This window comes from Phodopus roborovskii, unplaced genomic scaffold, assembly GCF_943737965.1.
Source record: "Phodopus roborovskii unplaced genomic scaffold, PHOROB, whole genome shotgun sequence".
NCBI classification, from domain to species: domain Eukaryota; kingdom Metazoa; phylum Chordata; class Mammalia; order Rodentia; family Cricetidae; genus Phodopus; species Phodopus roborovskii.
Genome location: NW_026126648.1, coordinates 12393719 through 12419778, shown reverse-complemented (window position 1 = coordinate 12419778; position 26060 = coordinate 12393719). Strand labels below are relative to the sequence as shown.

The 26060-nt window shown below is 43.5% G+C and overlaps 1 protein-coding gene across 14 annotated transcripts in view; it reads right to left on the bottom strand.

Annotated features, from left to right (window-relative positions):
- The window catches only part of Ldb2 (LIM domain binding 2), a 335390-nt gene that overhangs the window by 200161 nt on the left and 109169 nt on the right, over positions 1 to 26060 (bottom strand). The window lies entirely within an intron of this gene.

Below are 26060 nucleotides of genomic sequence, written 5' to 3'. Positions count from 1 at the left end.
TTACAACCAGACTAACAGTTGTCATTTTTATTTTTTTAATGATTTGATCAAATAGGCACTTTTTATACAATGATATGGTTGTAACAGATAGCCAATGCCTCATACACACACACACACACACACACACACACACACACACACACACACACACGACAGAAGCAACTGTCTTATACCAGTGGATTTTCTTGAAGATATTTTTTAAGGCAACAACAACTCTCGTTATTAAAACAATTGTGAAAAATTGAAAAGTTCAGGGGAATGCAGGCCCTCCACATCAGTCTGTTTGTCTCTCTTTGAGTGCTTGTCTTGTTCCTCTAGAAAGCACTTTAGAAAGGATGTAGCTGAAGGACATTCAGATTGCTGATCCCAAGAGATGAGAGGACCCACAGCAGGCAGAGGCTGAGGCAATGTCCAGGTTAGTGTACAATTCTCCCCCAAATTCTTAAGCAAAAGTTTCATCCAAAGACTGTCTGCTCTGGTGCCAGACTGGATGAAGAAGGTTCCCAGCTGCCTGTCAGAGGAGAGGGGGTAGAGAAAAATCACCATTCACTATATCCTTCTCCATGGTCCCCCAATGCTGGTGCCCTGACGGAGACACTGTGGCCTCCCTGCTGACCATCAAGCTGTTCTGCTTATGACAACCTTAAGTTGTTGCCATCACTGGAAAGCTTCAGGAATGAGCCTTCATTCCTTATAAGAACAATTAAGAAGCAGGGAAAGATTGATGTTGCCCTCCAGCAGAACGGAAGAAGCTCAGACAAATGAATTTTTCTGTCTTCTTCCTCTGGATCCCACCCAATAGCCACATTAAGGCCTATGCTTTTCTTCAGAAGACACAACAGTAAATCCAAAGTCACCCCAGGACAGTGCCAGACCCTCATTGAAGCTCCCACCCGGTCTCCTTTCTGAAACTTTTATTGATCATTTACTATGTTCAGTACCATATTCTACACGGTTGAGTAAGAAATGGGTTTTGCCCTCCAAGCGTACTAGTGGGACATCAAAAGAGCCTTGACCATTTCTGAGACCCCAGCTTTCAGGATGTATGTTGTGGAAGTTTCTAGAGCATTTAGAAAAGCCTATGAGGGTTGAAGTAGAAAAAAAATGAGTTCTGAAAATAAATTCCATTTGGAATACTGGACTCCAACTCCCTAGTTTACCTGACTTTACGATGCTATAAATATAAGTAAGTAAATGCCACACCTTAGTGGTATGCAAAACCCACCAAATGCTATCCTGACTGCTTTTTCTGTGTTTCCCAATGGAATCCACAAATCTCTCATTTTTGTTTTCTTCCTCAATGCAAGGATCGGCTTCTTGGCATCAGGAGCTTTGTTTCTGTCCTGCATTCTCCAGCCTGCAGAATGGTGTCAGGCCCATGGTGTTTTCAGTAGAAGTGATTCCATAAATGGACGTAGCTACTTGTGCTCTTTTCTGCAGAAACTGTCAGAGGGAAATGTAATTTACGGGGTATGCTTGGCCACCAAAAGATGGGGATGGAACTTAGAACTGGAACATGGGACATCTGGATTTCGGCACCCTAGCTTTGCTGCAGACATATGACACACCTCCCTAGCTGTCTTAGTTGAGGATTGGGGAGTTAGGTTTTAGGAAGAAGGAGGGAGAAGCAGCAGGGACAGTCTGCCTCGGGTCCCCTTCTTTCTCAAGCTCTCTGCTTTGTAGTACAGATTAGCTGCCCAGGTTTGCTATGTACTATGTCACTGATGAAATTTGCTCCTGCAGACAAGGCTGTCCTAGGGCAAGCCTGTGTCCTAGGCTTCCTAGCTATTAGAACCAGGATGGTTTAGCTGACCTACTTCTTTGAAAATTGCAAATAATCACAATCGCAAAACTAGTCAAAAATAATATCCACCTGGCAGGGTAGACGTGCAAATGAACTAGGTTAGGGGCTGTGACGTGCCAACAGACATAGAGTTAAGTGAGGATGAAGAAAACGCATCTCCCTGCTGCCCACCACCACCATTTCCGGGGCAGGAGACCATCCATGTTCAAAAGAGCTGCATCAAAAAATAAATTCTACAAACCAATATGTGAATAAATCAAGCTACTTTTCAGGTTTTTCCCATTTGCAATCCATACACTAAGCCCTAGCAACTAGTCAAAGACCTGAGTGGAAACTGGAAAACCACCTTTGAGCTTTGCTCATTAGTTGGGCATCCATGGACTGGGTTGGGACTCCCCACCCATTTTCCTACAATCTGACTCTTGGTCTCTGAGACATCACTTGCAACAAGACCCAGTGCAAGAAAAAACTAAGAAGCCTAGACTGACATGAGATTGTTCAGAGAAAAGGATGGTCTTGGGCTAAAATAAGTTTGAGAACTGTCTGTGCATATCCTCGTGTGTTCTCAAAAAAAGCTTCCCTTAGAGTGAGCAGAAGTCGAAATAAGCATATGACCCAAGGAGAGATATAACTTGATCCAAATTAACCACATTAAGAACGGACTTATAAGGGATAAAGCACGTCAGCGGAAGCACCCTGGAACAATTGGTGTTATTACACATCTTCAAAGAACACCACACAAATAAAGATGGGATATTTGAGTTCAGATTGCTAATCACAGTACTGGCTTTTTTTTTTTTTTCATTTTTTGCTGAGTTAATAAAACTTCTTATTGTACCCATACCTTATTAACCCAAGTTGGGAAAAGCCCTTGTCAAAACTGTACAGAGAGATTCACTGTTTGTGGATTCTTTGCTTCTTGGCTAATTTTCAACAGTCATAACAACTCTTTGGTATGTTTACAGGCAGCAAGATGACCTATTGGATAAAGGTGCTTGCTACGTAGCCCTGACAACCTACATTTAATCCAAGAACCCAGAGTGGGAGGAGCATGATCACTCCTATTTACACACAGGCACACCACACACACACACACACACACTAATGCACTAATAATAATAATAATAATAATAATAATAATAATAATAATAATTTCTAAATTTCTGGGTCATACTTTAAGTTATAAAAGCACATACATAACAAAGCTTTAAGATTAATCTTTAGTTATAAGGGTATAGATATTAACATAGGGAGGAAAGCATATTGAAGAAAAAGCAAAAACTAATTACTAACTATTGAGCATTGGGCAGTCCCATGTCAGCTGTGCATAAAGGAAGCTGTCTGTGGAAAGCCCACACACCAAGACCCCTGGGTTAAAATTGGGACCCATAACCCAGTGTTTCTACGTGTTTTACATGCAATAAACCACCTAGTATTCATAACTTCCTTAATTGCCCCCCCAACAAGTGGAGCTGACAACCTTATGGAAATTTATGTCCTTAACCTCATGTTAGCCTAACTTGAATATATAAAATCTGTCTCTTAATAGTTTAATGACTTCACCAATTCACCTAACTCCTTTACAAGTTTGCTGCTTTTGGTAAGGAAATACTAACCCTGGAGGTCTGTGAGGACTGAGGAAAAAAAAGCTGCGTGTAGTGACTGTTTGATAAATTCTCATTTGACACATCACTTGTAAAGAAGGAATCTGAATTCCAAAAACATTACTCAATAAAACTACACAAGACAGTGGTGGGAAAGTTTATATACAGTCTGTCCAATTCCAATCCACATGCTCCCTTCTCTCCAATTTCTGCTGAAACAGTGATTTTTTTTTTCCACCTTGAAGCAGATCACAGGAGTTGGAACTGGTAGGCAGCTGGCATGCATTCAAGGATGTTTCTCATGAAGAGGTGTCTTCCGCCAGCTTTTTATGAATTTGGGACCCCCCTGCACACACACACGCGCGCACACACGCGGGTGCACACAAACACACACACACACACACACACACACACACACACACAGTTTTCCTTTTACCAACCTCCTTTTTTGCTGCCTGCTACATACTCTTGTAGAATGCATCTATATAAGGAAGAGGCTAGGCCATCATTAAAAAAAAAGGATCATTACAGCCAGAGTGACTCCTGATGAACCACATTAGAACTCTGCAGAATATCTGAGAATCCGAACTGATAGAAACTTGGCTCTTAGCCATCTGGCTACATCAGCAGTCATGTGTTGTGGTGTCATTATTGTGGCCTGGGAAATCTTGTAAGCACCAAATCTTGGTCTCCTCTTCGGCTGCTGGCTGAACTGGGGAAGCTTACTAGTTTAGCTCCCATTGAAGAACACAGGAAACTACTGCTGGCTGTGGCCTTGCTGCAGGGGCTTGACCAATCCTGACTGGTGCAGTGTGCTGCTTTAAGGAGGGGCACTGGGCATGGTTACTTTTTCCATCCCTAGCCAGATTCCTTCCTAGAAATGAGCAAGCAAGAGAAGAGCTAGAGGCTGGAATGAATGGAGAGGTCCTGGACACAGCTAATGAGCTCCTTCCTGGAGTACTACTGTAGGAGTCTGGGAGTTCTGAATGCAGAAGTAAAAGGATGAAGGCAAGTTTTGCAACCCACCTCTCTCTCTCTCCTCCCAGTCAGGGCCACAGACAAGCAGGTCAAAAGTTTGCATTGAGCCAGAAGCTTCCAAACCTGCCTCTCACTAACACTGACTGCCATTCTGGAGCCACCTTTCAGGTATGGTTTCCTATAGCATAAGAACACATTACGGACCGTATTTAAATGAGCCAGGCTTGATTTCCTTTAAAGATTAAAGAGCAAAGTACAGAATGGTGAAGATCTGTGACAGTACTGACAGCTATTCAAATGATAATGAATTCCTTTTTCAATTAATTTAAATAATAAACAAAAATAAATGCCTGAGGTCTCCATATCAGACAGTACATTTCTTTCCTCTCCCCTAGAAGCAATTGTCTCCTGAAAATCATATGATTTTCTTGCAAGCCTAACACTAATTTAAATGCATACTTGATCACATTTACATGCCATTGTATTGTTTCCAATGTTTTATTTAATTGCTAAAATACATTATTCTTCTTTAAACATAATTTTTTATTTTCTTTTTTACTATTACATTAATTAAACTTATGTGTGCATTGTGTGAGGGACAGGGCTTGCACCTGCCACATATGTGTGAATGTCAGAATATAACCTTAACCTATGGGAGTTGATTCTCTCTTCTGTTACACGGGTCTCAGGGATTGAACTCAGATCATCGGGCTTGGCAGCAGGACCTTTCTCTGCTGAGCCACCATGTTGGCCCCATAACTTTAATCAAGTGTTTCATTTGTTTATTTAGTTTATTCTGCTCTGCTGGGAATCATACCTGGGATTGTGTACACGCTTGGTCAAGTGATCTATCACTGAGCTACATGCCCTGTCCTCAACCGTCTCTTTAGAGACCCATCCACTTCATAGCTTTTATAGTGTGGGGGCTCTTCTTTCCATATGTAAACCAGCCACCAACTCATGAAACAAATGTATTACACTTTATTAAAGCATTTTTCCACTAACGATCTCAAATGTCTTCCCGTCATGACTGACCATGCTCATGTGAGAACCTTAGCCCCATCCCTTTCCATATGTGTGCAGCAATTTCTCAGGGACGGATGCCTGAGGTGGCCCAAGTTTAGGGAACATGCCAGGCTACTGATTAGGGAGACCTTGGATTTCTTTATGAAAGACTTCCAGTTTGATGGATGGATGCACAGGTAGAGGTGAAACAAAGAGAAGGTCCAAGGGGAATCAATAGAGAGAGCAAGGTAATTGCAAAGCAGAGACTGGCCCAGCCAGGAGGAGGAGCATCTATGGGGTCTATGTGTCCAAAAGGAGCTACAGTGGAGCAATGAATGATAACGGGAGAAGAGTCTGTCTGCTCTTGTCTCAAAGGAGATGGGTAGGTTATCAGCTCTGTTACCCAAGAGGGGGACACTCCTTGACACTGTCATAAGGAAGAAAGCATGGGTTCTTCAAGATCCTGTGCAGTGACCCGTAGAAGAGGAGCCCCGAGTTTCCAGCAGCCCAATTCACAGGCAGATCCGGCTGTACACCTGTCACATGGCTTATGCTTGGGGGAACCTGCCTTTCCCCAGTAAACATGCATTTCCCTCCATGCTGCTGCTTTGTATCTGAACTCCCAGGTTAGTGTTCAGTGGAATATTAACAGAAAAAAACAAAAAACAAAAAAACAAAAAAACAAAAAAAAAAAAAAGGATCTCTTTGCCAACTCTAGAAACTATAATGGCACATAGCAACTTCCAGGTAAATAAACACGAAATTAACTAGGACTGAACACTGGCAAGGACTCTATTGTTGACAATCCTCATCTATTTTAATTAGGTAAAAATACCATCGAAGCTCCTCTATCCTAAATAATCCCCCATATGTATTTCAGCGATTAAAACCCTTATTCCTTTTGTCTCACTCACAGGTGAGCCCAAGTTCCACTGACAGCCAAGTCATACATCAGGATGGGAGACACACTCATGCCAAACAGCAGAAAAGATCCCTAATTATATTTAAAAAAAAAAAAACCCACAGAAGCATTTGCTCCCATCCCAGATTCTCTCCCATCCCTACTCTGTCCCTCTCCACCAAAAACAAGATCCCGGTACTGGGGATGCCCCCCGGCATCTTTAACTTAAGCACTGACAGGTTACGGGGGATTTTTGCCAGAGTAATTATTTTTCAATTCAACAATAATGAGAAATTACCATGGCAACCACTCATCACGTGGTAAACATATACCCCCTCCAAAGAATGAGCCACACTTAAAGCATCCACTCCTTAAACATGTGTGTGTGTGGTTTAATTAAACTAAAACAGGTCAACATAGAGAGTGCTCAGGAGGGGTCTGAAAGCAGGGAGGTGTGCAGGGTGTTGACTGGTTTTAGTGTCCTGTGGTCTAGACGGTAAGAATATCTCATGGCATTCTGTCCTGTGCATATACATTGGCAGCACTATGCCAATTTGCATCTTCATTTCAGCCATTCCGTTTACACAAATCAGCTAAACTCCTAGAACAGGCTGAAGACCGTGAACCGGGTCACACTTGGATGTCTCTGTTGGCCCTTTCCTTACACTGAGACGGGAGACAGAACAGTCCCCCCAAATCGCCTCCTGTCTTTCCATGACCTTCAGGAAGTGCTTGCAATCTGTTTTTCTGGACTTCAAGTCTTCATATTTTTGTTTTGGCTTTAGATTTATTTTTTAGGACTGTGTTTCACTATGTGGCTAAGGCTCCTATGTAGCCCAAACTGACCTCAAGCTCATAGCAATCCTCCTGCCTCAGCCTCTCACACTATTGGGGTTATAGTTTAGGAGTCACCACAGTGGCTGAATTATTCTGCTCTCTTAATCTCTAGCCAGCTTTTCTCCCAGTTTGCGAATTTTAAAATAGGTCATGCTTATCCAGAACATGTTAATAATAGCGGTCAGCACTTAACTCTGCCAGGCACTGTTCTAGACTCGTCCCTTCCACAGCTTCTTAAAGCCTCAATGCACCCTTACACTGAGCTCATTTGACAGACCAAGACTCAGAAGTTCAGCTCTGGTGCACACTTACACAGCTATCAATTTCAAAGAAAGGACAGTACTCTCCGATCTCCACTTGCTGACTCCTTCCTCCTACTTCCTCAAATCCTCCTTGTCTCCTAGTCCTGCCTATCTTGCCTTCCTATTGGCCAACAGTGCTTTATTCATTAACCAGTATGAGAAACATATTTACAGACTGACATCTCCCATCAGATGGGCGCAAAGGCAGTAGAGTCCTGTGCCTACATTTGGACTCGTAACCACTACATAGCTACATAGCTTTATCCAGATACCATCCCCCCCCCAAATAGCCTCATTTGCTTAAGCACCCAGTTAATATTACATGTGCTAAATGTGGGGGACATCCCCATCTGGAACAGACAACCCAATACAAGGCTTTTCATCTCCATTGCCCCCACAGTTTGTGGAGACACACAAGCAAGAGTAAAGAGGTTGGGTTATTTTCCTTTGCTAGATCCTAACTGCAGAAGCATGTAATGGATACAGACAGGCATTTTCAAAGCTCTTCTCTTCTTTCTTTCTCTCTTCCTTCCTTCCTTCCTTCCTTCTTTTCTTTCTTTCGTATGTATCCTTATGATATTTTAAGGGAAACAAAAATCTCCCATGGGTTTTTTCTTCTCAAATTATCAACTCTGATTTCATTTATTCTTAGCTAAACTGTATTTTATTTACTGATAAATGTTTGCTATCAGCTTAACAGACATCCTAAAACTGCATGTTGCCATGACAGTGAACTGTCCTTGTCAATAGAAAACCGTGGAATTTCGCCCACAATTCAAGGCTTTCCTCAGAGAAAACCATAGCTATATTCCACTCAGTGCAAGTGGATGCTGCTATGGGAAAGAGGCAGAGTAAAATCACAGAGAACTCTGGTTTGATACACATACCTCTGCAACACAAGTCAGATCTATGTCTTTTTCCCTGAAAATACCTGAGGTATTCTTCTCCAACTTCGGTTCACTAAATAACAACTAATAATGAATATTCCAGTAACAAATGTTGCATTGGATCATCAAAAATGTGTGTGTGTGTGTGTGTGTGTGTGTGTGTGTGTGTGTGTTTACTCTTCCAAATTAAGTCCTTTGCCACCAAACTTATCACAGTTGGAAGCAAATCACAATTTTTCCTTTCTACATTTGGATTCCTGACAATTTCTCACAATCTCTACTTGTATTTTATGTGTTTTACAAGCAGGCAAGACACATGGCTCAGGTTTGCAACCAACAATAACACAATTACTTCTATTCATTACATGTGGCATTCCAGTTCAGACAGTGTCCCTCTTGGGTATATTCATTATCACAATTTCATGAAGAAATTTTAATCTCATTTTGAAATGAACCCAACCCCTGAGAAGCATATAGACTAACAAAAACCCCAATACCAGGCATGAGAAACCCCTTTTGAGTTGTTAGTAAGGGGAGTCAAAGACATTCTCAGAACAGTATAGGTTATTGCTGTTGTCCTTGGTGGCCTCTCAGAGGCTGATGGTAAGTCCCCATTGCTGAAGACACAATGCATGCCATACACAAGCTCCAGGGGAACCAAGCTGGATCTGACCTCATCCCTGAGGGCTAGCTTTCATAGTACTGAAAGATGCTATGCAAACTTCCAAAAGAGGGAAACAATAAATGGTCCGATCTAGCTATGATGCCTATGAACCATAATGGCAGGCACCATGGCAAGGCACAATAACCCTAAGGAGCAATAGTGGGATTCACATCTTGTCAATAACCAGTAACTCTATAATTGAACCTACACATACTGCAAAGGAAGAAAATCATGGCTTGTACTGGAAAGTTGGCCAATTACTGGAGGAGAGTGAGGTCATGGATCTTAGAGGGAAGCCTATTACTGTCACTTTACTAAACTAGCACAATACCTAACTGCATTTAAAATATTTATCACTACACCCACAAATAAGCATAGCTCAAAGAACCTTCTCTTTGCAAAAGATGGAAACCCTTAAAAGAAAGCACAACTAGTCAAATGCAGAGGGCAAGTGATTGTGGAGTGCCCAGCTCCAGTGAATACATCTACAGTGCAACCAGTGAATACATCTACAGTGCAACTCCTGCACCTAAGACTCAGGGAGCATCTAATAAGACAGGTCAAAAGAAGAGATTGCAAGAGCCAGAGGACCAGGAAATACGCTGTGGGAGAAGAAAGCTTGTCCCCAAGATACCTCAACAAGATGGCTGCCTAAACAACACCAACACAAGGAAGACACCACTAGGCTTGCTAACATGGTACAGAGAAATCACACGGGGCCTCATCGATAGACAAAGAAATGCTGATGACTGAACAATGCTAAGAGTCAGAGAAATAGTCTTCCTCCAAGAGTAAGAGTGGTTGTCTAATATCAACAGGTCAGTCCTGAAATATAAATACATGTAACACTAAATGGACTGTGCATGCAAGGCGTGTGTGTGTGTGTGTGTGTGTGTGTGTGTGCGCGCGCATGCGCATGTGCGCGCGCGCATGCGTGTCTGTGTCTGTGTGTCTCCCTGTATAACAATAACAAAGAAAAAGAAATCATGGTTTTGAGAAGGAACAAGGGAGTGAGTAATAAACGGGAGGACAATGAAGAGACAAAGGGGGAAAGGAGAAAGCATGTAATTATATTTTAATTGGAACAAAATAAGAAAAGAAAAACACTCAAGGTCACAGGCCAAGTAAGTGGCAGCATAGAGGACTGTCTTAGGGTTTTTGCTGCTGTGACAAAACACCATGGCCATATAGTAAGTTGGGGAGGACAGGGTTTATTAAGATTACACTTCCACATTATTGTTCATTACTGGAGGAAGTTGGGACAGTGACTCAAATAGACCAGAATCCTAGAGGCAGGATCTGATACAGAGCCATGGAGGGGGTGCTGGCTTACTGGCTTGCTTCCGTTGGCTAGCTCAGCCTACTTTCTTATAGAACACAGGCCCACCAGCACCGGGAGGGCACCACTCACAACGGGCTGGGCCCTTCCCCTTTGATCATTAATTGAGAAAATGCCTTACAGCAGGATCTAATGGAGGCATTTCCTCAGCTGAGGCTCCTTCCTCTCTGATGACTCTAGCTTGTAGTCAAGTTGACACACAACTAGCCGGTACAGGAACTTTCTAGGCTCTTTCCAGGTAATTCATTTTCTTATTTTAAACTCATGCATGGAGAAATGCAATTTAACTTATCAAAAATAATATGCAGGAGACCCTGGGTGAAGCTGTCTGGCAAAAAATCCAGTGAGGTGTGACTCCAGGTGCATAGGTTTTGTGGTTGACAGTTCTGTAGTGGAGAGCACAACAGCTCACTTGGCACCACACCCTGGTGTACAAGAGTTCCTGAGTCACAGAGGCCTGTGGTGAGACAGTCCCTTGTGCACCTGGAGAAAAAACTTGCCAGAGAACCATGGGCAGCACTTTCTCCTCATTTTTGGGAAAACTTGCAAGGTGCAATAGCTTTTCTCTAACCCACCCAAATGCATCAGAGTAGTTAATCAAATGACAGAAACCATTCCTCAGAGCTGCACTAAATGTCAGAGAACTATGCCATGACTGAGGCCTTAGAATGCCATTGAAAAAACAGCCCAGATATTTTTCCTTGATGTTAGGGGAAAAAATGAGACATTTTTATGGACAAAGGAAACTAAAACAGAGGAGACTCAACACATCTTGACGACATTCCAATGTCTCCTTCCCGTCCTCTTTGTAAGCCCTTCCACTGGGCAGCTTGGATGACCCTTCTTACACACTCAAGTGTTTCACAGTCCCAGCTCTTCCCAGGATTAGTGAACTGCAGGTTCAGCTGCTTGCTGACCTTCTTAACTACACATGGGCCTGTAGCTAGCAGAGACCACAGCCAGACCCTCCCAAATGCAGCCCTACTCTAATCTGGCCCCTCCTCCTCCCTACCCACTTGATGTACTGCTAACCCCTGAGCTGCTGGAATAAATACTTGGGGATGTGTTGATTCCTTTCTTTTTCTGAGCCCAGTGCCTCTAACTCATCTTCTATCCCATGAATCTCTTTGGTGGATCCCAGGAAGCCCCGCTGTTTTTATTTCAACCCTCTACCACTTTTTCACTGTGCCTCGGTACCTCCAGCCTGGACAGTGTGGTAGTTTTCTATTTCATCTTTCTTTGCAACCCTGAGCATGCCTGTGACGTCTTCAGTGAAGCCGGGAAGATGTGGCAGTCGCTGGACTGGATTCCTCCCTCATGTCTTAGACTCTCTGTGCTCCTCACTGCTGCTTATTTCCTTCAGACGAGGCTGGGGGCTTCGTCTTTCGCCTGTTCTCATTGCTTTCCCTTCACAGCTGAGGGAGTTCTTTTGTTTGCCACAGGCTCCTTCCTCCTGTCCCAGGCCACGCTTCCTTCTACAGTGTGCTTTGGACCACTGACCATTCTGCCAGTCAGTGTATGCTTTCCTGAACTTGGTATAGCTCCCCACTCCTTGTCAGTCCAATCTTAAGTTCCTTGTCACTTCAGAGCATCCAGCCAGTAGAAACCAGCTCCCTGTGGTATCAGCCTGCTTTTCTCCAGGGAAGCCCTTCACTGATTGGTTTGTTGTTTATTGTCTTGTCTACGAGGAGATGGTTCATAAGACCCTGTTTATACCTCTCTATGAAGCATAGGATGGGCACTTACTAAGTGACTGCCTGAATAAATGAATATACAGGAACTGTAATAAACAATTAAAAAATAAGAGATAAATTCCCTGAAGAAAATGGAACCACCTCTTCCACAGTGTGTTATTTAAAGGAACTTTTAACATGTCGCTTAGGACAACACTAACACGTTTGTACATTGTAGTGTGAAGTGTAGAAGACTGGCCAATAAGGCAGGGAGGTAGGATAGACTGAGGAACAAACAGAACAGCAGAAGTTCACGTGGGAAGGGTCCTGATGGAGTATTGTTAGGGAGGAGGTTAAGGTGATGAGACCCTACTGTTCAAGACAGACAGAGGCTTGGCGTGGTGCACATCAACGCAAGTACATAATAGAGTACCAGAGACTTACCAGAATCTTTATTCAGTTGAAATTTTTAAATAAATACATGCCATGAATTAAAAGAATTAAAAAATGTTCATGCCCTTTGACTTAGTAATTCTATTCCTGGGAATCCCTCCAAAGGACATCATCCAAGAATATGTAAATGCCTTATATGCAAAATTATTCACCATGGGAATATTCATAATAGAAAAAAAAGAAAAAACAAAAACAAAAAAGGAACAATGTACTTATCCTACCATGGAGGAATGATTCAAGAAACTATATGGAAACCGGAAAGAAAATAGAATTCCTTAAAATATTGTTTACATGCACCTTATAGCACCATGACAGAATGTGTACGTTATGATATGAAATTAAGAGGACTGGTTGGAGAGGCAGAATGGTGGGACACGATTGGGAACAAAACAGCACAAGCACACATGGAAAATGGGTGAAAAACAGAAAGAGCATTGTCAGGCAGAAGGGTCAGGGGGTGAGACCCCCATTGCTGAACTCAACACTCACTTTGGGTACAGCACTTGGGAAAAAACCAATCTTGAACTGACCAAGAATCTCTCCACCTGCCTGCTAGTTTTCATAGTATCAGGAAGTGCTGGGACAGAAACCAGTGATCTTCCCCAGTGCTGGAGCCTGTGGGTTATAGGACCGACCTTTCTGACAAGATTTCCCCATTGGTTCAACAGTGGCATGATGGCTATGGGTTCAACCAACTACTTTTTGCTTGACTATGGAGTCTGTCTAATAGAAAGAATTTTACAGCTGGTACTATAAACTTAACCAGGAAAACTTATTTGATACATAGTATTATGTGAATTTATTTTTCACATGTAAAAATATCTCTAGTAATTAACATATGTTGTACGTAAAATAAGCATGAGTGTATAATGTAATAAATTTCAAACTACTAGTAGAAAATACTAGTAGAAAAAAGAGAGCATATCTGCCTTTTTGACCTCAGAAATATGGAGCATTCTATAAAAACACACCAAAGGGCAGATCACATGAGATACAAACATCCCTTTTGCATACCTCAAAATATGAAGAGTTTAAATGTCAAAGGATTTGATGTACAACATTGCAATGTGACTACACTTGATGAGGACTAGTGTCTACCACAAATAACAAATAAGCAAAAATCAACTCAACATAAAATATCAGGGGATGTAAGCATATCATTTCTGTAATGTAAACGAAAATTGTCAATAAAGATATAAAGCCAAGCTACCACATACATACAACAGTGTCAATTTTCACCTTTTGGTATTTTTGTTTACCTCTACTACTCTGCTTCTCTTCAGTGTTGTAAAGACCTGGGGGATGGCTCCCCTAAATCTCTGCAACCAAGTTCATTCTCACTACCTCTTCTGTATGATATCACTGCAGCCAAGTAGCCTCTTAGCCTTGAGTTCTCTATCTTGCAGAGGTACTATTCTCGTCCTCCACTCTTGTCTGTGTGAAATACTTCTCAGGGCCCCGTGATGCATTCACTTGGTGTCCCGCAGGAGGCACTGTTTGGGGGAGGCTATATAACATATGGAATGAGGCTTAGCTGGAAGATGTGAGTCAGAAAGGGTAGGCCTTTGAAACTTATGGTCATTTCCAAATCGGGTCTGTCTCTTTATTTAACTACTATGATGTGGGAAAAACTACACTATAAGTTCCTATCATCACTGACAACACTTTCCAAGCCATTACTCCTTTCCTGCCATGATGGACTGTGCCCTCTGAAACTGTGAGCCAAATTAAGCCCTTCCTCCATTAAGTTGCCCTGGAAAAACATGTTTTGTCCCAGTGATGAGCAAAGTAACTAATAGACCCCCCAAAGAAGAGAGAAAGGAAACATTACAAGTTATCCTTAGGGCAAATCTGTGACTTGGCATCCAATGACAAAGAGGCCTTCTACATGGATAAGTACTTCGGTGCCCAGTAGCTGTGTGTGAACTCTCAGGCCTATATTGGGACTCTCTCCCAGAACAACTAACCTTTGAGAGCCATTAAACAATGTTTCATGCATCACATGCACATACACGCACACACACACACACACACAGAGAGAGAGAGAGAGAGAGAGAGAGAGAGAGAGAGAGAGAGCACAAATGTGCTGTTTCATCATAAGCTTTATAACAGCTATACAGTTCCCCTTCCTGTAAAACCTCTCTTCATTATTCACAGACCATAGACTGGTTGTTGTTAATCGATACTGTCCACACTTACAGGGGCTGATCTGCCTCACATTGCCCTGATCTCACCCCATGTCTGGATTACCACTGCCCCCATCTACCCACATATGATTGTCCTGAACAACTAATACGTGTACCAGGTAGAGCAACTGGTATCTAGGAAATATCCTTTCCTCGCCTAATCAATGTTGAAAGGAGTCAATGCTGAAGATGCAATATCTCATACAGTGTCTTCTTCGTTTTATTTGTGACTTAACCAAACCATTTTATATGTGAGAAAAATCCAAGACTTGGGAAAGTTAGATCATTTGTTCAAAATTACCCAGTTTTCAAGTACCAAAGTCATAAAATAAATACATAAGAACTTTCTAACTTACAATGGGTGTGCTTCTTTTATGGGGGGTTAGTGTGGGGGTCCATGATATGGTTTCTCTGTGTAGCTTTGGAGCCTGTCTTGGCACTCTCTCTGTAGACCAGGCTGGCTAGTCTCAGACTCACAGAGATCTGCCTGTCTCTGCCTCCCGAGTGCTGATTAAATAAAAGCATAGGCCACTATTGCCTAGCTCTAGTATGAACTTCTATTTTGAATAAAACTGTTGTTTATGAATGGTAAGCATGTATGATAAATAGCATATGACAAACATGTAAACATTGGCTACATAGCCTTAGACTTCATGTTTTCAAGCCAATGTGAAAATAACAATAATAAGAATAGTACATTGGTAATATGGAGTGGGAAGGGCATATAGCTTTTCTAATATTTCTAGACAGACAAGAGACAAATGAAGAAATGAAATCCAGAAAAGAGTAAGAAGTTCATGAAAGCATAATTCAAATTTACAGTATTGGAATGGTGAGTCATGGGTACTCAGATAACTGGGTACAGGCTACTTTGAGTGTGTCTATGAGTGCATTTTCAATGTTGTTAACACATGAGTTGGTAGTCTGTACAAAATAGACCTTGTCTCTATGAATAGGTGTCACTAAACCAACTGAAGATTATGTTGAACTAACATGCTGTCCAAGAAGTAACTCCAGGGATATGATGGCTTAGTTGCTAAAGTGCTTGCCTTGCAAGCACAGGGACCCAAGTTCAACACATTTAAATCTTAGTCATGGAGGATGGAGAAAATGGCTCAGCAGTTAGGAGCACTGATTGTTCATCTAGGTGACTCATGTTCAATTCTCAGCACTCACATGGTGGCTAACAACCATTTGTAACTGCAGTTGTAGGGAGGGCCTGATTCCCTCTGTCTCCCCAACAGTACCAAGCATGCATGTGTTACAGAGGTATACATGCAAACAAAACAAGCATACACATAAAATAAAAATTAAAGCCAAGGGTAGTGGTGATGGGGAAGCAGAAACAGATGTATCCCTGGGGCTCACTGTCAAGATACTCTGGTGTACTTGGCAGGCTCCAAGCCTGTGAAAGACCTACGACCAACCTAGGACTTCTGCATCTGGGTGACAGCTGTGTAGCCTTGTCTTTTGTGAGGCCACCTTGACTTGATATGCCATGCTTTGTTGATTCCCATGGGAGATCTAACCTCATCTGAATAATGATGAAGGAGTGGATGGGGGGGGGAGGTGAGGGGTTGGTATGTAAAATAAATTTTAAAAAATGGTGAAAAAAGTAAAGAACAAGAAAGAGAAAAAGGGGTTTTTTTTTCTTAAAAAAAGGTTGGGGGACAAAATCTAGGCAACACCATACAAGTGCATAGATATACAGGTACGTACATGTACACACATACTACATCAACATGCATGAACATATACATGCACAAAAGCAAGGGCCTCCACCTGTCTGACTGCCGAGGCTTGAGCTTTCTCTTGCCCTAGACATGCACTCCAACTTAACATCACTGGACTTTGTGTCTCTTGGGAATCAAGCATTCTTGAGTCACCTGCAGTTCTGGGACTCTATCAGCCTTCATAAGAGTGTGAGTTAATCCCTTATCACATAGATGCCTTTTCTTAGGTCTGTTTCCTTGGAGAGCCCTAACGCTGCAGTATATGCCCAAGCCCTGGTATGTTACCCTTCTCTATATTAAGTAAGAATAGAATTGTTTTCCTCCAGGTAAAGAAGCAGCATTAATTATCAATAGTGTGTGGCAAGGGACTCACTAACACATTTCACTACATGTTATTTGCTTTGTTTCAACATCCCAGACACAGCCTTTTCCCCTGTTTGTTTACACCTTATAAAACAGGATGGAGACGGGAGGAAGGGTGGCTTGGGGGTTGCAGGAGTCTGGCTGGCTCTGTAGGTTTGGCCCTGACTGCATTGGTGATCTTGGATACATCACCTCACCTCTTAGGAAGGGAGGCCATTGCTTTGAGTGTAAAATGCCAACTACATAAACCTTACTGGCTCAGACTGAGGGAGCCTCATGTGAGGTCAGAGATTTGTTGCTTGTAGTGCCTCTTCCCCAATCCACGAGACAGAAAGCAAAGAAAGCAGGGTTTCCAATCTGATGGCCTGAGTTTGATCCCTAGGAGCCACATGGTGGAAGGACACCCTTTCAAGAGAGATGCCATGTCAGCTTCCTCTGTTCCTTGTCCAGCCATCGAAACAGAAAGCTAAAAACGATTTCCAAGTAATAAAGGGAATTATACTACATGATTGTAGAAGCTCGGAGAATAATTCCAGCACAGGAGCAAATGATTATACATTGCAACAAATTAAAACTCAAAAAAAGGGAGAAAAGCAAATACAACCCAAGACCCCAAGACCCCTCAAATCCCTTAGAAATGCTATTTAATAAAGCAAACTCTATTTCCTATAGGATTTCAGTCAAGGAACATTTTGGCCCATACAAGCAATTAGAGACATCTATGATTTCAAGAAAACACAAAGACCAAGGACAAACACGATGACTTTGTAACAAGAGGCGACTTCTCATATCCCTGGCACCAAACCACAGGACACAGAATAGCTGAAGGGCTGGTACGCTGGTGCATGGCTAAGATCAGCAGAGAAGGGAGTCCCAGAAGTCAGCTTGGCCTCAGCCTCGCCTTTTTTTTTTTTTTTTTTTTTTTTTTTTTTTTTTTTGCTAGAACACAAAGAACATAAAGCTTCAAACAAAGTAAAGGCCAGGCATAAGCTGCCAAGTGAGGACAGGCTCCATGGGTGGCCCCTCCGGCCCTCTATGATTTAATGAGAAGAAAATGCAAGGTCTGGCTTTGCTCTCTCTTTCTTTGGTGAGAACGTGGCCCCATTCCTAAGGCTGGATTTGATCAAGGCTGTGCCCCACCCCCACCAGCCATAAACATCTAATGTAATTTTCAATGGGATCCTCAGAGGGGGACCACGTAAGTCACTTGCTTGCGACTTAGAACTTCCTTGCTTCAGAGGATGAAGAACAGAACCGGTCTGCCTCTCTGACATTAGTCCATTCCCCTCAGACCCTGTGTCCCTTGCTAGAGAGAGTTTCTTCTGGCTTCCAAATACTACATGGTAGCTTTTTCCTCTTTGGGGCCCTGTGCTTATGTGGCTTGTCCTTCACATCTTGAAGGTTCCAGATGAAATGTCATCTCTGAGACACAGCCTTTCTCAGCGCCATCTAACTGAGGTGGCTGTAGTCATTGTCCCCTCATCCTGATTTACAACTGTTCAAAGAAGTCAACACCATTGATATGCATGGGATGGGTCATGTTTGCTGGTTTAACCTGACCCTGACCAACCTCTGCTCTACACCACAGACATCCAGAAAACACAAGCTTTGTGATTTCACCCCCCCCCACACACACACACACACTACATTCTCAACTACTCAAACAATTTCTGCGAGAGAATGGGTACTCAATGATATCAGTAGACGGACAGGATGACTCGGTGGGTAGAGAGAGATGCTTGCATCTGAACCCACACGTAAAAAAGAGAGAACTGACTTTGATGTACACACACACACACACACACACACACACACACACTGAATTAAAATGTAAAAACAAAACAAAAAACACTAAAACTAATATCAGCGGGAGATGTCAGTGACTGAGTATGAACTGTTCTTGCAGGGAACCCAAGTTCAGTTCCCAGCACCCACACCAGGTGTCTCACAATTCTAACTCTAGGGGGCTAAGTGTTTTCTAGGATCTGAGACTGAGTCCGTGAATTAAGTAAAGTGTGTCTTCCACCCACGAGGAATTCAGAATGGAGACGGAAAGAAAGGAAAGGAAGCTGCCCAGCAGAACAGCTCCAGGTGAAGGGCTAGGATGATGCTAATGCTACCTGGGTTTGGGCTGGGACCACAGCACAGGGCTGTGAAGGTTTTGACTGTGAAATACCAGGTAGGTGGTGCTCCCGAGGCGCTGCAGTAATGTCCCGAAATCTTTTACGGTTAGGTTCTCACTCCTCTCACATTCAGAGATGAGAGTGTCTGCAGGACCCCGTCTTACAGAGACCTCAGAGGAGTCATCTTTTCCACACATTTCCCCAACTTCTGGACAATGATGCTAGATGTCCTCTCCATCCCGTCCATTGGCTTCCAGATACATCGTTCCTGTATCTGCTCACACCAGCCAGGGTGTTCCTACATGTTTCTGCTAGTTTATCACCTCATCCAGATACTTCTACTCCTCTCTTTGTCCCCTTCCTCCTGGCAGTGCTCAGGCTCAAAGCCTCATTCTTATGCAAGGGTGAGAGCTCATCAGGGAGCTCTGCTCTGACCCCTGTTTTCTCCTCTTACAAAGACACTAGCCACTGGGCTAAGGATGAAGCTCAACCTTTGCACAACTCCTGACAGAGAGTAGGTGCTCAATAACAGTTCAACTGAGGAAGGCAGGATAGACTATTCACAGTGGAACATGGATAGGGCTATTCATCAAAGAACAGAGCCTCCTTTGCTACCCAGTCTCATCCCTATGTGGGTAGCAGAGCAGGAGTGAAAAATGCCATCAGACAAACCCAGGCCATCCATGCTTGCATGCTTCGAAAAAAGCCGTGTGTTTCTCATAAAGCCATAAAAAGGTCCCAGATAATACATTTGCTTCCAAAAGGACAGATTCTCAAATGAGACTGATTCTAAGATGGGTCATCCTGTGGGGCACTTGGGGAGGGCAAACTGCACAAACATTAGTGCTCTGAGCAGCCAGGAGCTGTGTAGCCCAGGTTCAAACCCAGGACCCAGAAGTCAAGCACTAAGAAGCCACGCTCCAGCTCTCCATCCCTGTCCTTTCCCCCACAGCTAGTCCAGTCAGGCTGAGGTATTAGTTCCACCTTGTTCCCCTGAGAAGGCAAGAGAAAGGGAGAGCTGTAGGAGAAGCTCAGGAAATAACTGCGATACAGGGAAACAAGAAGCAGGTATGGGAGGGCGGGGCTCCTCGGCTAACTTTAGAACGGGCGAGACCCTGGACGCGAGCCTTTTCTATTCTCTAGTGTCATGTCCAAGGACACCGATGCTCAGGCTGCCTTTGCTGTACGTTTGCCCACTGAGCTCTGCTACCTTCCTAGCCTTGTGAAATGTGACGGTGGCACAGCCGCTCTAACTTGAAAGCTGTGATGATTAAATGATAATGCGATGTGCCTGGGAGAAAACACTCCACAGTGGCTCATTATTGTTATTTTGCTTTCAACAAATAATAATGGCACTTTGACTATGTGTGTCAGACTGCGCACCAAGTGATGGGAATGAAGTAATAAATGAACTAAACATTAATGTGCGCCCTGCCCCGCCCCGTCCCACCCCGCCCGGCAGCAGGCTGAAAGGATATAAGATCTGAAAACACAAATTTACAAGCACCCTTAATGGTAAGCCCATCTTATACTATGAGCCTATCACACAACTGCTATCATCAGTCAGGCTTGTTGCTTCGATTCCCTGGCCAATGAGCTTCAGAGTTTTAACATTCTTGATCTCTCTGGACAGCCCTCCACCTTCCCCTTCCGTTTGAGGGGCCTGGTGAGAAAGCCCTGGGTGCTGATATGACACAGAGGAAAGCTGCAGCCTGCTTTTGAGCGGCCTCCCTTTCAGAGAGATGTGGACCCATTGCAGCCAAATCTGCACCAGGACAGCAAAACTGTAGCTGATGGAGAAACTTCAGAAATGTCTAAGGAAGAGAGTACTGGTTCCAGTACCAAATAGAGAAGATGAGAACCCGGACGTTGCTGCTTATAAGCTAGGGGAACTTTGATCAACTCCTGGACCTCCAAACCCTTATTATTAGCAGGGATTGCATCACCAGCCCACAGGTCTGGTTTAGTAATCAAATAAGAAAGTGCTTATAAAGAGATTAGCATAACAATGCATGTATGGACAGAAGTGTTACTGGGAAGCAGACAGGAGCATCAAAGATTAGGGAATCAAAATGCAGATCCCGTCTCGTTGTTCAAAGTCCCAACCAGTATCTTCTAACCAATGCAGGTTAAAAAGCAGTCTGTAGACTACTATAAGGGGCTAGAGATAAGGTTCAGCTGCTCTTGCACATGACAGTCTGTGAACTCCAGGCCCAGAAGATTTGATGCCCTCTTCTGGCCATCATGGGTACTGCATGCACATGATGCTATACACACTAGTAGGAAATCACACATACAATTTAAGATTTAATTAATAAGTTGAATAGTAGCTTATTAGACCCTCTATAATGTGCCAGATCAGTCAAATCTCTGTCCTCCAGGCACTCTCTTTCCATATGCACACCACTCCAGGAGCCCCTCAATATGCCTACAGACAGCCTTTGAACTAGCCAGCCCTCCTGTAGAAGACAGGACAGCAAGATGATGGCGAGAACTGGCTGCGCTTCTGTGCAGGGCCAAACTACTCTGTTTGAGCCCCAGCTCTGAGGCTTACATGGCTAGTGACTTGGGGCAAGTATTACAGAACTGTTCCCTCACACATGAATATGAATATGTGGTTCCTGGAGAGCCGTGTTCTTTGAGGCAGTGTGGAATTATAGGTTCCCGAGGCTCAGCTGGCAGAGGCATGTCACTAGGGGTCTTTCAGTTATAGCCCAGATCCATGTCTGACTTGAACTCTGCACCCTCTCTACAATCTCTGCTGTCACAGTGTATGGTATTCCCCTGAAACCATGCATCAAAATAAGCATGTCCTTCCCATGTTGCTTCAGACAGGCATGCGGTCACAGAAATAGGAGATGTCACTAATACAGGGCATCATTTAACTTCCTCTTCAATTTAACAAAGAAGTGGGAAGGATAATGCATCTAATCCGTCCTGTGAAATGTCACCTTTCCAGGTAAGAAAGAGATAAATAAAACTGAAAGCCAGATGTTGAGTGGCTTCAAGATGCTTAGATGTCTGCCTGGCATGCCCTTCAAGTGCTCTGTATACCTCTTATCTAATTCTATCCCAAATCCAAGTAGAAAAAAACATCAATCGTCTTTCCCCCTTTATAGACGGAAATGGGGGCCACGAATAACTAAAGCAAATCTCCAGCTGTAGAGGTCTTCCTCCTCAGAATTCTGTAGCAATGGCTTCAGACTCAAAAGCCACTCAGACAGGAGTTCACACCCACAACATATGCCTGTGTGCTATCTTTATTGGCCCCACACTTTATTTGTTCACCAAACTCATGAGCACCCTCCTGCCCTACAGTGCAGAGACAAGTGGCTGGACTCTACTGACTATGGGATGGTGTTCAGCTTCCCTAAGACATCTATTATCTATAGATGTCTTACAGACAAGTCAAGTAGAGACCTGAAAATACTTCCTTGGTGACTGAACCACCAAGCTTTCTCTAACACTTTAATCTGCCTATGCATCTGTATATAAAAACCAAACTAACAAACGCCAGCATAATGCCCTGTGGTGTGGCTTACTGGTATTTTCCTTTTATTTTATTTTTTGTTTTTGTTTTGTTTGGTTTGGTTTTGGTTTTTGGTTTTTGGTTTTCTCGAGAAAGGATTTCTCTGTGGCTTTGGAGGCTGTCCTGGAACTAGCTCTTGTAGACCCGGCTGGTCTTGAACTCACAGAGATCCACCTGCCTCTGCCTCCCGAGTGCTGGTATTAAAGGCATGCTCCACCATCACTCAGCTAAAAACCATACGCTCTTCTTTTCTTTTTTAGATTTACTTATTTTATGTATATGAGTGCTCTATGTGCACATATCCTTGCACACTGGAATAGGGCATCAGATCTTATTACAGATGGTTGTGAGCCACCTTGTGGTTGCTGGGAATTGAACTCAGTACTTATGGAAGAGCAGCCAGTGCTCTTAACCTCTGAGCCACCTCTCTTTGGCACATGCCTTTAATCCCAGCACCTGGGAGGCAGAGGCAAGCAGATCTCTCTGAGTTTGAGGCCAGTCTGGTCTACAGATCGAGTTCTAGGACAAGCTCCAAAGCTTCACAGAGAAATCCTGTCTCAAACAACATCAAAGCAAATAAATGGCATTTTTTCACTCCTCCTTGGAATGTACAATAATATCAAAGAGGCCAGTGCATACACAGAGTACGTCTGCAGCATGTCCTTATCCATGTATGTCTCCAGGCTTCACAACAATGCCACAAAACCAAATTATGCTTTGTCTTGGTCTGCAAGCATCTTTTGATATGAAATATGAAATGGCAGAGATCGCCAGTGGGCAGGGAAATACTTAAAAACTGTGTCATAAGCCAATGCTCATAGCTGTGGTGTTTTGGGATCTGCTTTATAGCAAACACCACCTAACATTAGATTTGATTGACAACACTAATGCTTAACTACACACACAACACTGGTGCCTGAACCTCTCCACATATGGTGAGAACCAATGCTGAGTATTCTCCATGGGCTGACCAGTGTAGCCCCATCAATTGCTTGATGAAACAGGCACTATTTGACAAATGAAGACACTAGTTCTGGTTAGCTGCACAAGACTCAAACTCATAAAGTTTTCACTGAAGACAGGCTCATATAGTCATTATTAGAGAAACTGGTTTGCTTCACATCCTACATCTGGGTTCTAAGAACTGAAAAATTGTGAGATGGCACAGTTTCTCAAGAAGCCTCTAGAAGCCATGGAATTGAGGACACTCATCTCTCCAGCTTTCAGAGAAAGATGCAGAAGATCTCAGAGACTGGTCCCAAGCACATTGCTCTCTTGGTGAATGACTTCAAATTTTACCCATCTTTTTTTGTGTTGAGTAACAGCATGACAACCTCATCCCTTCTTATTTCTCCCAATAAGGTTAGCCAACCTACAGCCAGGGGGCTGCATATGCTCCCAGAAAGCTATGACTGCTACCCAGCACAAAACCACACGCTTACTTAAAATATTCTGAGGATTGTTTTTAAAACAGATTATATTGTAACTTGGTTGTGCCGTTCTTCTGCATGAGCTTGATAGGTGACAATGTCATGACTCAATGACAAAATGACAGACATTCCTGGCTTGGTGCTTCTGTTTTCATTCCCCTTGAAAAGAAATGTTAGGGAAGGAAGGCACCTGCTCTGTAGTAAAGCTCTGACTCCCCAGGATGAGACTCTATACCACTTCTGACATCCACTGACATTCTCCATTTCTCAGAGGATCTAGATTGCTCTGTGTTCAATGGTGTTGCTTTATTACTGAGGGGAAAACAAACATTTTCTAATTGTTAATGATGGCACAGAAGCATGTTTACGGTGTACTGGTGAATGGATGACATCAACGTGTATGTAAATGTATATGTGTTTATGTATACATGTATATGTATGTCTGTGTATGAATACTCCTATATGTGTATATGTATTTGTTAACCTCAAATTTGTAGAAATATTTAGTTTGCATATCCCTGAAGAAATACTGTGGGCAGCTAAATTCAAAAAGAGTTAAAGAAAAAGTCTATGGGCACACTGCACATGGCTTCTGAAAATCCCACAACTGAGCATGGAGTGACTACAGCCTCTGAAAGTGGGGCCAGAGTCGACACAAACCAGTGCCAACCCACCAGCAGCCACTTCCCAGGTCCCAGTCTCTCACAGGCCATACCAGAAGGGATGAGGAGAAGAGGGAGTCGACTTTCTGGAAACAAGACTGGGATGAGGCTAGTCATGCCATCATAACACCTGTATCCTTACATGGAAAGAGCCAGAAGCACACTCTCCATCTACAGAGTAAGATGTATCTGGAAGCAGAACCAACTGCAGCTACCATGGCTGGCTAGTATCCACTGCATCTGGTATCAACTGCAGCTATCATGGCTGGCCATCCACTGCATCTGCCATGATCTTCAATGTTCCTAAAACAATCAGCTTTAGCCAAGTACGGACATGGTTTCCGGGAAACGTGTGTTGGATAAACAAGCATGCTACTTGCACACTTATTTGCAGCCCCAGACAGGGCCACCAGGTACCCGCCTATCCCTTGACTTACATACCTCCACCAGGTGATAGAATTGTCTAAGCTTCCCACTGAGGAGCCTTGCCACTCCACCCCACCCCACCCCCAGACCTTCAGAAGTCTGCATTTCAGAGTCTGCTCCTGGAATCACATCAGGTGCTTTCACTTATCCAGAATGTTTAAAGACTCTCATGAACCTCAAGTCAGTTTCGTTTTTGCCTCACGCTTTAAAAGCAAAACTCAAGGGATTTTGCCCAAAATGAATTATGCAGGAGATATGATAAGATGAGATTCCACCTGCTGCTAAGGGAGCTGCCTTAGAAGAATGTAATCAGATATTCATTTCCTGGTACTAACAGCCATTAAAGGGGAGCACTGATGTTTGGAACAAATACCTTAGGAAGAAAGTTTCAACATATGTATCCTAATTGAATTTCTTCCCAGGCAGAATGGAGTTGACAGAATCCCACACCTGTCATGATCGGGCAGGCTCTGTCAATCCCAAATCAGCCAATCTTACAACAATCCTTTTCCGGGTTCTTAATCCCCTTGTCAACCAATCCAGTTTCCAGGGAGACTCATTAGAGCTGCCAGCAATGCCGTTTGACAGGGTCCTTACAAACCACACAGCTCGGAGCGTCTGCCCGGCTCTCCTGTGAGCTTCTGCTTGTTGCCCATCTCACCCCAGCTAGAACCCAAGTTGGAAGAGGGTATTTATCTGCTGTGCTCCCTGGACCCAGCTCCCTGTCATCCAGGGTCAGTTAGAAGTGGGCCCTAGTACATATTTGCTGACTACGAACCTCCGAGGTGTGGAGAAACAGAGTTGGGTTTGCAAAGCCACCCTATATGGATGGGCATGTGCACCCATTCATCTGTTTCTACAAAGCAAGTGGGAGAAACCACTGGTGTTAAGGACTAGGAAAGAGATGGGACTCCCTCTTAGGAGAAAGAAAACAGACCCCTGCTAGAGGCATCACAACCTAGTACCTGGCAGAATCGGCCCTGGCTGACCTAAGTCTTAAAACTGCTTTCTCCTGCAATGCTGGAGTCTTCTTGTAAGGGCCAACTCCACCTGTCTCTGTTCCTCACACCAAGCTCTGTCCCCTCAGCTCCCAGGTCTGTGAGTATGGTATTGTTATCAACTGCCTGATGGATGCTGGGCACTCTGCCAAGTCCTAAGCTG